This window comes from Solanum dulcamara, chromosome 4 (genome assembly GCF_947179165.1).
Source record: "Solanum dulcamara chromosome 4, daSolDulc1.2, whole genome shotgun sequence".
Taxonomy (NCBI): domain Eukaryota; kingdom Viridiplantae; phylum Streptophyta; class Magnoliopsida; order Solanales; family Solanaceae; genus Solanum; species Solanum dulcamara.
Genome location: NC_077240.1, coordinates 26,059,990 through 26,072,220, shown reverse-complemented (window position 1 = coordinate 26,072,220; position 12,231 = coordinate 26,059,990). Strand labels below are relative to the sequence as shown.

Genomic DNA, 12,231 nt, shown 5'->3' with positions numbered 1-12,231 from the left:
CTACTTATAAACTGCTTAAAATAAGTTCATCCAAACAAACTCAATTATTTATTGGGGCTTATTTTAAACATAAAATGACTTTAAGTTAGCGAGACAAACATTCGAAAAAATTGAAAACAGCTTATAAGTAACTTATAAGTTAATCCAAACGAACCCTTAATTTGAAACGGAGGAAGTGAGCTTTGGCCATTATTAAATGTTAACATAACTGAAAATATTTAACAAACTCTAAATTGGAATTTTGAAAGGTAAACTTCATAGTTGTTGGTGTTAAAGGTAAAAAGTATTCTCTGTTAGTTGCCTAACGTTAGTAGCGTCTGGATATGAGTTTGAAACCATTAGTTTAGCTGAAGGTTGATTTGAAGTTTGAATATGTAATTTGAGTTTTAAAAGTTGTACTTTTTTATAAATTTAGAAATCTTATAATTTGTGGAAACCATTAAAAAAATTATTTTTTATATAATATTGCCATATGGAACATTTGAAAATCGCATATCGACTTGATACACTAGTCGTTTTCAAGAGATGACCAAATTCAAGAAAATGGAGAAATAGACAAGAATGTTACATATTGAATTGGAGCGAATGAATGAAATGTAGGTTCGAAAAATGAGGATGTTGAAATTAGGGGCGGTGTTAGGTAGGGCTGAGGGGGTCATTCAACCCCTTTCAGCAGAAAAATACACTATGTATAATGTTTAAAATTAATTTTTATGTATATAGTAGATGTTGGTATCACTTTTATTTCATTTAGGATAAAAAATCACTCAAATATCACTATTTTTCTCAAAAGATACTAAACACCTCAAAGGTCTTTTTCTCTCCTAGTTGGCATGCTATATCATTGAGCCTCATTTTTTAAAGGTTGAACCCATCAGTGGCCTCCTAAAATTCGCACCAATTTTCACTTAGATACCTAACTGGGCTTTGTTCATTTTAGAGCCCTCTTATAAGGTCTCAATGTGTCACTTTGACACTTTTTGCTGACATGACATGGTGAGTGTAATACACTTAAAATCAGCACGTGAAGGATTCAAATTATTCTTATAGAGGCTCACAGTTCGAGGTACTCTATACATTCTGGTGCAATCAAGATGTATCGTGATCTCGAATAACATTATTGGTGGAGTATAATATGTGACATTGCTGATTTTGTTTTCCATTTTCTGAATTGTCAGTAAGTAAAATATGAGCACTAGAGACCTGGAGGGACACTTCAGAGAATGCCCATTCTTGAATGGAAGTTGGAAAGGATTGCAATGAATTTTGTGATTGGTCTTTCAAGGACATTGGGTAAGTTTGATTTCATGGTTTCTTTATGGAAAAAAAAGGGTCCTCAGATCAACCATCTAAGTTTTGCTGATGATATCATCATCTTTGCATCTGGAAGAAAACAGACATTGACCCTTATTATGGAGACTTTAACTACTTATGAAAGGATGTCTGGACAGCTGATCAACAAACACAAAAATCACTTCATGATTCCTTCCAATGCATTTAAGGCTACTGTGTTGAGAATCAAGAGAATTACAGGTTTCAACCAAAAGAATAGTCCAATAACTTACTTGGGGTGTCCTATATACATTGGTAGGCAAAAAGTTATTTATTACTCTGATCTTATTGCAAAAGTGGTAAATAGGATCACTGGATGGCATGCAAAAATCCTAAGTTATTGGGGAAGAACTATTCTTATCAAGCATGTAATCCAAGCCATGCCAATTTACCTACTATCAGCTAGTACTCCTCATGCAACCACCATTAAACAAATACAAAGCATCACTGCTAATTTTTGGGGGGGTTGGAAAAATGATAAAAGGAAGTATCACTGGTCCCCATGGAAGAACCTCAGTTTTCCTTATGATGGGGGGCATAGGGGTAAGACAAATTGCTGATGTGGCCAAATCCTTTCAATACAAACAATGGTGGGTGCTTAGAACTAAGAACACTTTGTGGGGAGAATTCATTAAAGCAAAATACTGCCAGAGGGCCAATATCATCACCAAAAAATGGCACACAGGTCAGTCTTTGACTTGGAAGCACCTCATGAGCAATAAGCACAGCATAGAACCCTATATCCAATGGCAAGTTCAATCAGGTTCTTGCCTTTTTGGGTGGGATAATTGGCTTGGAGTAGGTCTATTAGCAAACTTCATTCCTAACAGTTGCAGACTGAATAACACTCAAGTTTTAGCTTTTATCAACAATGGCCAATGGAATACAAATCTGATCATTAAAGAGGCCCCTTCTCAGCTTGTACGAACCATCTTAGCAACTCACATCAACCACCAACCACTCAAACAAGACCAACCATGCTGGAAGCTTAATAGCAGTAGGGAGTTTAAGTGTTCTACTGCATGGGACCTTATCAAAGAAAAAAGAACCAAGACTATGATTAATTCATGCACTTGGCACAAGCTAATACCCTTCAAATGTTCATTTCTAGTTTGGAGAACTCTTAGAGGAAAACTACCCACTAATGAGAAATTAACCAACGTTGGAAAGAATCCTTCACGGTGCTATTACTGCTATAGACCACATCTTTGTTGCAGGAGACTTTGCTAAGAGTATTTGAAAGGTGTTTGATGATGCTTTGGGCATAAATAAGGAGTACACACCTCTTAGAAACTTGTTAATGAGGTGGTGGACCTCAAAACACAAGAATGAGGCTCACAAACTCATTTTACAAGCAACTCTCATTTTCATATGTCGGAACCTTTGGAAAAATAGATGTGCTATCAAATATAGTGGGAAGCAATCTAATCTGTCAAGAGTGAAATATTCAGTGTTCAAAGACACCTCTAACCTGCTGAATATTGCATACCCTTACATCAATTAGCCAACTAGTTGGAAGGAAATCGTTCTTCTAGTAGACAAATGTACTCATGAGATCAAAGTTAGCATTTTCTATTGGAGAAAACCATCATCTCACATGGTGAAGTTGAACACTAATGGCAGTGCACTCAACAATCATGGAAACATAGGAAGGGGAGGACTGCTCAGAAATTCTAAAGGTGACCTAATCTTTGCTTACTCAGTCCCTTTTGGAGAATGCATAAACAACCAATCAGAGATACTTGCAATCATCTTTGGTTTATCTTGGTGTCTTCAATTGGGATATACAAGAGTGGTCCTGGAAGTAGACTTAGAGTTGCTAATCAGATGGCTAAATCAGCTAGCAAAGCCCCCATGGACTGTCAAGGAGTACTTTCAGAAGCTGCAGAACATCAGCCATCAATTCCATGTCTTCAAGAGCACTCACACATATAGAGAAGCCAACTTTACAGCTGATACTCTATCCAAACATAGCCACAAATATTCTGCTCCACAAATTTACTTCTCTAAGCAAGATATTCTCAAAGAAACAAGGTCATATCTTAAGTTAGAAATTGGAAATGGCATGCTTTAGAAGAAGGAGACTCAAAAGGATCAAGAAACCACCATGAAGCTCTCCATAATCTTAATATTCTAACTTATTCTTCAAATTGGCTATCTCTACTCATAGTTATAACTTCTTTGAAGATATCATAGTCAGGACCTTTATAAAAGGGAGAGTCTTCCTCATTTATTGCTTTCATAGACTAGTATAGTTTTCTTTCTTTGCCTCTTCTGTGCAGGTATCTGCAGAACTGCAACATCCAATTGAAGATACAGTTTGTTGAGAAGGAGCAACCTACAACAAGCTTGCTTTGGATTTTGTCTCATGGGGACTTAGCTACCCAAGGACCATAGTCCTTTTCATACAGAGCTGCAACAAACTTCAGTAGACCTGCAATTCAACTGCAGCAGTTGCACCATATCCAAACTTCCAAATGTACTTTACACCAGCCATCCAGTACCTACAGAAGCCAAGGACTACCTACAGTTGCTCAAAGAGCTGTACAATCCAATAACAAGAGCACCTGTAATACCTTTTGAGCTGCAGCAGTTGAGCTTTCCTTGAAGTTCTTCCAATACAAATAGGTTGCAGCAGTCTTGGAGTTCAACTTCATCACACACAACCAAAGGTTGCTGAGAAGAACAACACTCAGCAACAAGTTCCACCAAGCATATGATTGGTCACACACAAACAAAGATATATTGTGAGCTTTATCTTCTATGTTTATTTCCTCATAGTTTGGAACATTAGTCGAACGACCTTAATTAGTTAGTCAATTTATATTCCATCTACGATGCATACTTGTTCTTTTTCAACTTAGCTATGTCTTGGTTAGAGTATAGCTTAATTGAATACGAATAGGTAGTCTTCTTCTATTCTCGCTTATGTAAGGGGAGAGTCCCCCTCATTTATTGTTGTTCTAGATATTTTAAATAGAAAGGAGTCCTCCCATAGGGTCTTTCTCTTTTCTTATATTTAGAAGGCACCTTAGTATATCGGGGATGAGTTGGCCGACCTTAGTGGGTTAGCCGACTTATGAACCATCATAGGATTGGAGGTTAGGTTTATGTCCCCCTCCTTATATTTTCTGTTTGTTATCTATAATAAGCCTTGGAGGTAAGCGGCTCAACTCCTAGTCTCACGAGGGTGGGAATCTCCTGGCAAGGCCCGTTTCCCATAAAAAAAATTTAATGGTTTGATCTATTTGAGGTGAGACCTTTAGGAACTAATATTTTGAGAGAATCGATATAGAAGGTGAAACTCATTCAAAAGAATCTTCTAGTAGCTCAAAATAGGTAGAAGGAGTATGCAGACTAAAATGTCATAGACATAGGGTATATGGAGGGAGATCAAGTGTTGTTGAAGGTTTCACCCTTGAAAGGTGTGGTGAGGTTTGGTAAGCGAGGTAAGCTCAGTCTGAAGTATATTGGACCGTTTGAAGTTCTTAAGCGTGTTGGAGAAGTGACCTATGAATTGGCTTTGCCTTCAGGTTTTTTCGGAGTGCACCCGGTGTTTCATGTGTCTATATTAAAGAAATATCATGGTAATGGGAACTACATTATTCGCTGGGATTCAGTCTTACTCGATGAGAATATGTCCTATAAGGATGAGCCTATAGCTATTCTAGACAGGAAGTTCGCAAGTTGAGGTCAAAGGAGATTACATATGTGAAGGTCTAGTGGAGGAATCATCCTATTGAGGAGTCCACTTAGGAGATTGAGGCTAATATGCGTAAAATATATCCACATTTATTTGTCGAGTCATGTATCATTTTCTACCCTCGCTATTGGGCTAGGACACTCGGCCTTCACTTGTTGGCAATTCGGACATTCGGACACAAACCTTGCTATGTCCTTCTTCATGTCACCCCACCAATAGAACTCTTTTAAGTCTTGATACATTTTCATCGATTCAGGATGAATGAAGTATGTAGAATTATGAGCCTCCATCAAGATATAACTCCTTAGACCATCCACATCTAGATGAACTGAGGCTAACTCTAATGACAAATCATGTTCATAGACATCCTTACAAAAAAAGCCTTTAAGGCCCTATACCTTTATACGAAATTCAATTCCAAGAGTACTACCCCTTATTACCATATTCAACAAACCACGAGACCTAATAAAGAAATACCCAATTCATTGTACATTTACCTGCATGCCATCAATGCCACATTCAAGACTAGTTCTATAACCATCCTAATACACTCATTTGAAATACTTAACAAGAAGTCATGAATAGCCTACTATAATCACTCACCTATCTACAACCACACATTCAAGCCTACCATTTTAACCACTTTACTGCTCCCTTGAAGTCAACATCACTTAAGAATTTCCATGCCTACCTTAGCAGTTGTACATCCATATTTGTATTAAATCCTATCAAAGGCATACCAATATACTCTTACCTAGCTAATGCACACAACAAGATCCATCTAGCTTTTCTTCCATATCTATAACCTTAAATGGAATAAGCATGCCAACATCATCACTATACGGAACCGCCGCTCTCTATCTATGTATCATGACTCGCCTAATATCATTAACATTAGAACAACCAAATGACCTTGATAACTAGGCACTCTATCCCCCCCTTGTGAGAACTTCAAACTTGTTATCAACCACCAATTTCTTTTATTTAACTAATACTGGACCCATATCTTGCCTTGCTTTTACATCCGATTCCAATGATGATTCCAAACCATTTTGTACAAGAGTACCACCTTCATTAATATCAATCCCCCTTAGGATTAGAATTTTTTTAAAGGCATCTTCTGAAAATCGCAAAAAACAATTGTTAGGGGAAAAGACCTAGAGTATGTTTTATCGCACAACATATATCATGAAAGAAGGGAAACTTTCCTAATGTCCTATAGCCTCGTGATTATAAGTGTGGTACACGACACACCTATAAGCAAGACTCTACTAGACACGGCTTCATAGACACCCTAGGACTCTTGAACTCTATGCTCTAATACCAAGTTTGTCCCGCCCCGAGAGGGTACTCTAGGCGTGGCCGGCACTCAGAAACCATTTTTGGCCTTTGAGAGAACCACTTGGTCTCATCACTCATTTGTTCATCAGTGGAAGACTTAAGAATACTAATGTGGGCTTGCCATCATTAACATTAAAGAAAAAAAAATAATCCTTAGAAGAAATAGTTTCAAAGGAGAACTACTCCGATTACATCATCAAACTCTATCTACGAAGCCTCTAATACTATTAGACAGTGCCAATGACATGTCCATGGCTACCTCAAAAGAAACATAACACTCAATAGTAATAAAAGGATAAAGAGTTCCTCTGAATACAAAAAGGACTCACCAAATAACTGAAACATAATGATCTTTAACGATGCGCTTGTTGAGGATCTCTAACACCTGTATCTACATCATAAAATGATGAAGGTCAAATGAAGTCAGTACGTGGAATGTACGTGTAACACCCCCTAAAACATTGTATGTCGGTATTTCAATTCTCGACGAAAATGATAATGTCTCTCTATTTTGGGCATAACGTTTCATAGAATAGTCCAAATTAGGTGATTCAAATTTTTAAGTAACCATAACATTATTACCTACAACTTTCATAGATATTAAGGTTCGGAGTTTAAGTAGATCAAATAAATTAATCTTTGCAAGATATAGTGTTGTGACGGAATGGAGTATTTGTAGAATAAAATTCATATCTCGATGTAGCATGCTCCAAATTGGATGATTCTTGAACTAACTGAAACTAGACTTTTATATCTACAATTCTTATTAGACACTAAATCCTAATAAAAAATTTATCTTGTTCAAACGCAGCTTCGAAAATGGATATTCCGTTAAAAGAGATCTCATCTCACCTACCATAGAAAGATCTAGAACCATTTGACACCATTCATGACATCAAAATACTCTATTGAATTTTTAAGATCATCCTTTGTAATTAATTTTATTTATTGTTAAGTCCCTCCTCCACACCTATAAATACCCACCTTATTTCCTCATTTTATTCATCAAGCTTTCTTAAGCAACTCTTCTCTCTATATACTTCTTTACTCATTCTCAAATATAGTTTTAGTTTTAGTAGTATAAAAATACTATTCCTGTGATTCTTATACTCCGGGTAGTACACAAAATGCTTCAGCGAGAAGAAAAGGCTAGGGGTCCAAGAGTGTTCTAATTCGGAGTAACGCTTCAGATTTAAGGTATGTAAGGCTTTCATAGCATTGGATTGAGTTCGTCCATGCACCCAATATTTAAATTCATTGTAATTGAGTTATAGTTGAGTTTTATCTAAATCTTAAATTCTAAATAAATTAATTCTTTGTCACGACCCAATTTCGTAGGTCATGATGGCACCTACTATAACCCTCTAGTAGGTAAGCCAACCCGTCAACCCGGAACTTCAAGTAATGTGTTTGAAGGCAAAAACTATATAAGAGCATTGAATTATAAAAGTAAACAGAATGAATAAGCGGAAGTAAACCAAAACATGTTTTAAACAACTAAAGATCCCTCCCAGAACCTGGAAGTCACAAGTACAGAGCTGCTACAAAATAAAATACGAGTACAAGTCCCGAAAGTGGACCAAAAAGATATAAAACAACTGGCTAGTCTCAGAAGGCAAAAGACGGGCCATCCATGCTGAAGGAGACAAGAATGATCTAAAAACGCCAAGTACTCACCCTAGTCTCCGAAGTTGACTGCAACAGGCTTGATTTATCCACGGCGATAACTGGTGCTCGGTCCTGCATCACGAAAGTAGATGCAGAGTGTAGTATGAGTACCAAGACAACAGGTACCCAGTAGGCATCATAGGCCGACTGAGCAGAAAAGGTAAAAACAATATGAAAAAGAAGAATAGCCTAAATAGGAGTCAACATAAGCATCAAAAGGAAAAAAAAGTACTACCTATGAAAGCTACAGCTAACTATACCCAACTGGGCCCCCATAAGCCCAACCGGGACACTCGTGCGCAAGTTAAATAAAAACTCGGACGAACCCCCATAAGCCCGCCGAGTACACAGAATAGCTACAACTACCAAGGCTAGGAACCAAGAATCTGCGATGTTAGGAGCCGAAGTATTATATCATTTCCAAACCCAGAATCTCTAAGAGTCAATCGATCTAGTGGTGACTTAGGGGTCGAGGCTGGGACTGAGACCCAGAGGCTCACCCGTATGTTCAAAGTGGTCAAGGCCAGGACTGGGTACCCGGATGCTTGCCATAATACATAAGTACGGTCGAGGCCGGGACTGGGTACCCGGATGCTCGCCATAACACATCGATATGATCGAGGCCAGGACTGGATACCAAGATGCTCGTCATACTACCAAGTCGACGGAGGCCGGGGCTGGGTACCCGGATGCTCCTCGATAATTCAGAATGGAGGCCGGGACTGGGTACCCGGATACTCACAGATATTTTATCTTATGGTGCCGAATATTCTCCTTTCCAACTAAACAATAATAGTACCGAGAATCTCATTTCCAATGAGTCAACCAATATGCCATCAAAACTAAAACCGGAGCCAAAGTCAACGATCACGAAATCTAGTGCTGCCGACGCCTTACAAAAGTCAAGATTATATCGAGTTATGGATGATGGTATTTTTAAGAGCAAGAGTAACGCCTAGCTAAGGCCAAACTACTAGGCACTAGCCCGCTACACCATTCTACAAGGATCTAAGTCTACCGGAGCGACGCCGGGACATCTAAAGCAAGTTTACATCCTATACTAAGGCCAACATACCCCACTGTATCAATAACATGCTCATTCAACTCTACTTATAAAACTTAACAAATAACGACAAGATACACATGCTTCTAAATATCCGAAAACCCGATAATAAGCCTAAAGCATGATTTCTAACGCCTAAGATATACAATCAAACTACCCAACCCAAATTCCAACTATTTCAACATGCTTTCACACATTTCGGCTCAATCTAAAGAAAGGTAAACCGTAGCCTACCTGTAGGCCAAACACGCGGGCTCCAAATCACTGTGCTGGAGCTTTTCCCTTTCGAACGACCTCGGAACGCTGCCAAGCTGTCAAAAATAGAACCACAACGTCGATACGGTCGTTTAGACACTAATTTCATAATTTTTGGAAATGGACCAATTTTGGGGTCGAAAACGGGAATTGTGGGGCCCACATACGAAATTCCAGATTTGACCCCCAAAACAGGTTCTAAACGTCACCCCAATCACACAAATTAGATTTATAACATAATTCGGGGTGGGAAAGTACGTAAGACGATCAAAAATCAATTCCCACATTTTTAAACTAAGAAAACGATATAAGGCAGCCTCTTTACACGTCGATTTCTCAAAAACGACATACTGTCAATCAAAACAAATTATACCATGTCGTTCCTTGCGAAAAACCCCACTATCTAGCCTCAAGAATCACTCAAAACGGAGTTATATTGACCAAGATACACTCTTTCAAATTTCAACAAAATTTCATTCCGAAAATGACTAAATCTGCTGCTTAAAATCAATTTATTACCTCGAACGACGTGCCAAAAATAGATTCTGAAACTTCCACGATGTTCTCCTTAAATTTCCACGCAAGATAGCCTCTGGAATCACCCAAATCGGATTTATATTGGTCAAGATATAACTTGTCAAAGTTCTTCAAAAATCCATTCCGAAAATGGATACTGCTGCAAATAAAATCACGATTTTTACCAGAATCGAATACTCCAAATCAGTTTTCAATTTCTCCAATGCATTCTCCACGAAAAACCTCACAATTTTGCCTTTTGAATCACCCAATTTGGAGCTCTAGAACTCAAGAAATGAGGGTTCAAAGTTGAGGAGAAAATCTGAAAATATTCTGCACTGCTGCAGATTTTTTCTGGTTTTTACCACAATTTAAAGTCTCCGAATGGACCCTCGGAATTCGTTCGGAATCCGATAAAAATAAACCAGATATGCTACCCTACTAAATTCGATATTCCGGACTCAATGGCGCATTCAGAATTTCCATACGAGATCATTTTAATAAAAAGTGGGTCCCACACCCAAGAGTCATTTTAAGTCATATTCCACAACATGCCTCGATATTAGTCCGGAAGCCTCAAAAAGCGAACGAAGGGTCGTTCTAGACCAAAATCAACATTCCGGACCTAACCGCGCTGTCAGAATTTTTATTCGAGCGCATTTTCCAAGAATGTTGACCAAAGTCAACTATAGGCTAAGTTTCAAAGTCAAAAGTGCCAAATAGCCCCAAACTCGTATTGATTGACTCGATAGTCATTCCAACAGTGCTACTAGCCTAATTTGGTCATTCCGGAGCTGATGGAACCATCAGAATTTGAATTCGAGATTTCGTTAGCCCAAAACTCAAAAAGTCGCAACTAAACTAACTTAGGCCTTTAAAATACCAAAATGGACTCGGGACCTCTAAAAATTCAACCAACACTTCTTCTAGACCAAAAACCATCTCCTGAATCCAGCGGAGTTGTCGGAATTCCATTCCGAGCATCGAAACTCCAAAAGTTGACCAAAGTCAAACCTTGGCTTAAAGTTCCTCAAATTCTCAATTCAAGGCCTCAAATCTTCGTTACAGCTCCAAAACTGATTCCGTAAAGTCTCCTAACCCAATTTAGACATTTCAGAGCTGCTGGAATCGACGGAATTCCGTTCTGAGATCTGTAGCTCCGATTGACCCCAAATACCACTTTTTAACACTTAAAACTTATGAAACTCAAAATTTCCAAGGACTTAACTTTTCATAGGATTTTCTAAAAATCAACACCCGATAACAATTAGAAATGACTCGGGGCATCTAAAGGGATGGGTAAAATGGTCATTTTACAAAAATTTCAAAAAAATGACCTTGAGGGTCATTACAATATCCACTACTAAAAGAACTTTCGTCCGCGAAAGTAAGGACAAGAGTATACCTGGAGGGTCCAATAAGTTGGGGAATTGCTCCCGCATCTCCTGTTCGGTCTCCCATGTAGCCTCCTCGATCGGACGATGGCGCCACTGGACCTTAATCACAGGGATGGACTTAGAACGAAGCTGGCGAACATCTCTGGCTAGAATAGCAACTGGCTCCTCAACAAAAGTCAGGCGATCATCTAACTCAACAGAGTCATACTGAAGCACATGAGACTCATCTGGAATGTACCGGCGCAACATAGAAACGTGAAAAACAGGGTGTATAGCTGAAAATGCTGGTGGCAAAGCCAACTCATAAGCAACCTCTCCAACTCTCCTCAGAATCTCAAACGGCCCGATATACCTAGGGCTAAGCTTACCCCGCCTGCCGAATCTCATCACGCCCTTCAAGGGCGACACCCGCAAGAACACCTGATCTCCTACCTCGAAGCGCAAGGGCCGACGCCTGCGATCAGCATAACTCTGGTGCCTACTCTGAGCTGTCCTTAACCTATCCTGAATAACCCGAACTTTGGTTATGGCATCCTGAAGTAAATCGGTACTGTGCGGCCTAGGCTCTGAAGACTCAAACCAACCAACCGGAGTACGACAACGCCTACCATATAAGGCTTCAAATGGGGCCATCTGAATGCTAGAGTGGTAGCTGTTGTTGTACGCAAACTCTGCCAAAGCTAAGTACTGCTCCCAATGACCCTTGAACTCTAATACACAAGCTCGCAACATATCCTCCAGAACCTGAATAGTACGCTCTGACTGACCGTCGGTTTGTGGATGAAATGCCGTACTAAGATCAACCCGGGTGCCCAACTCTCTCTGAAAGGCTCTCCAGAAATTGGAAGTAAATTGAGATCCCCTATCTGATATAATGGATATTGGTACCCCGTGCAGACGGACCACCTCCTGAATATAAATTCGAGCTAGACGATCTGCAGTAAAAGTGGACCGTA

At 39.1% G+C, this 12,231-nt stretch overlaps 1 long non-coding RNA gene across 1 annotated transcript; it reads right to left on the bottom strand.

Moving 5' to 3' along the window:
- Positions 1-7,716: 7,716 nt before the first annotated feature.
- Positions 7,717-10,751, bottom strand: LOC129887126 (uncharacterized). Its single transcript, XR_008766293.1, has 3 exons — positions 9,882-10,751; positions 9,342-9,418; positions 7,717-8,116 (listed from the first exon to the last, which is right to left on the bottom strand). It is a non-coding gene; the product is annotated as an uncharacterized LOC129887126 (long non-coding RNA).
- Positions 10,752-12,231: the final 1,480 nt, after the last annotated feature.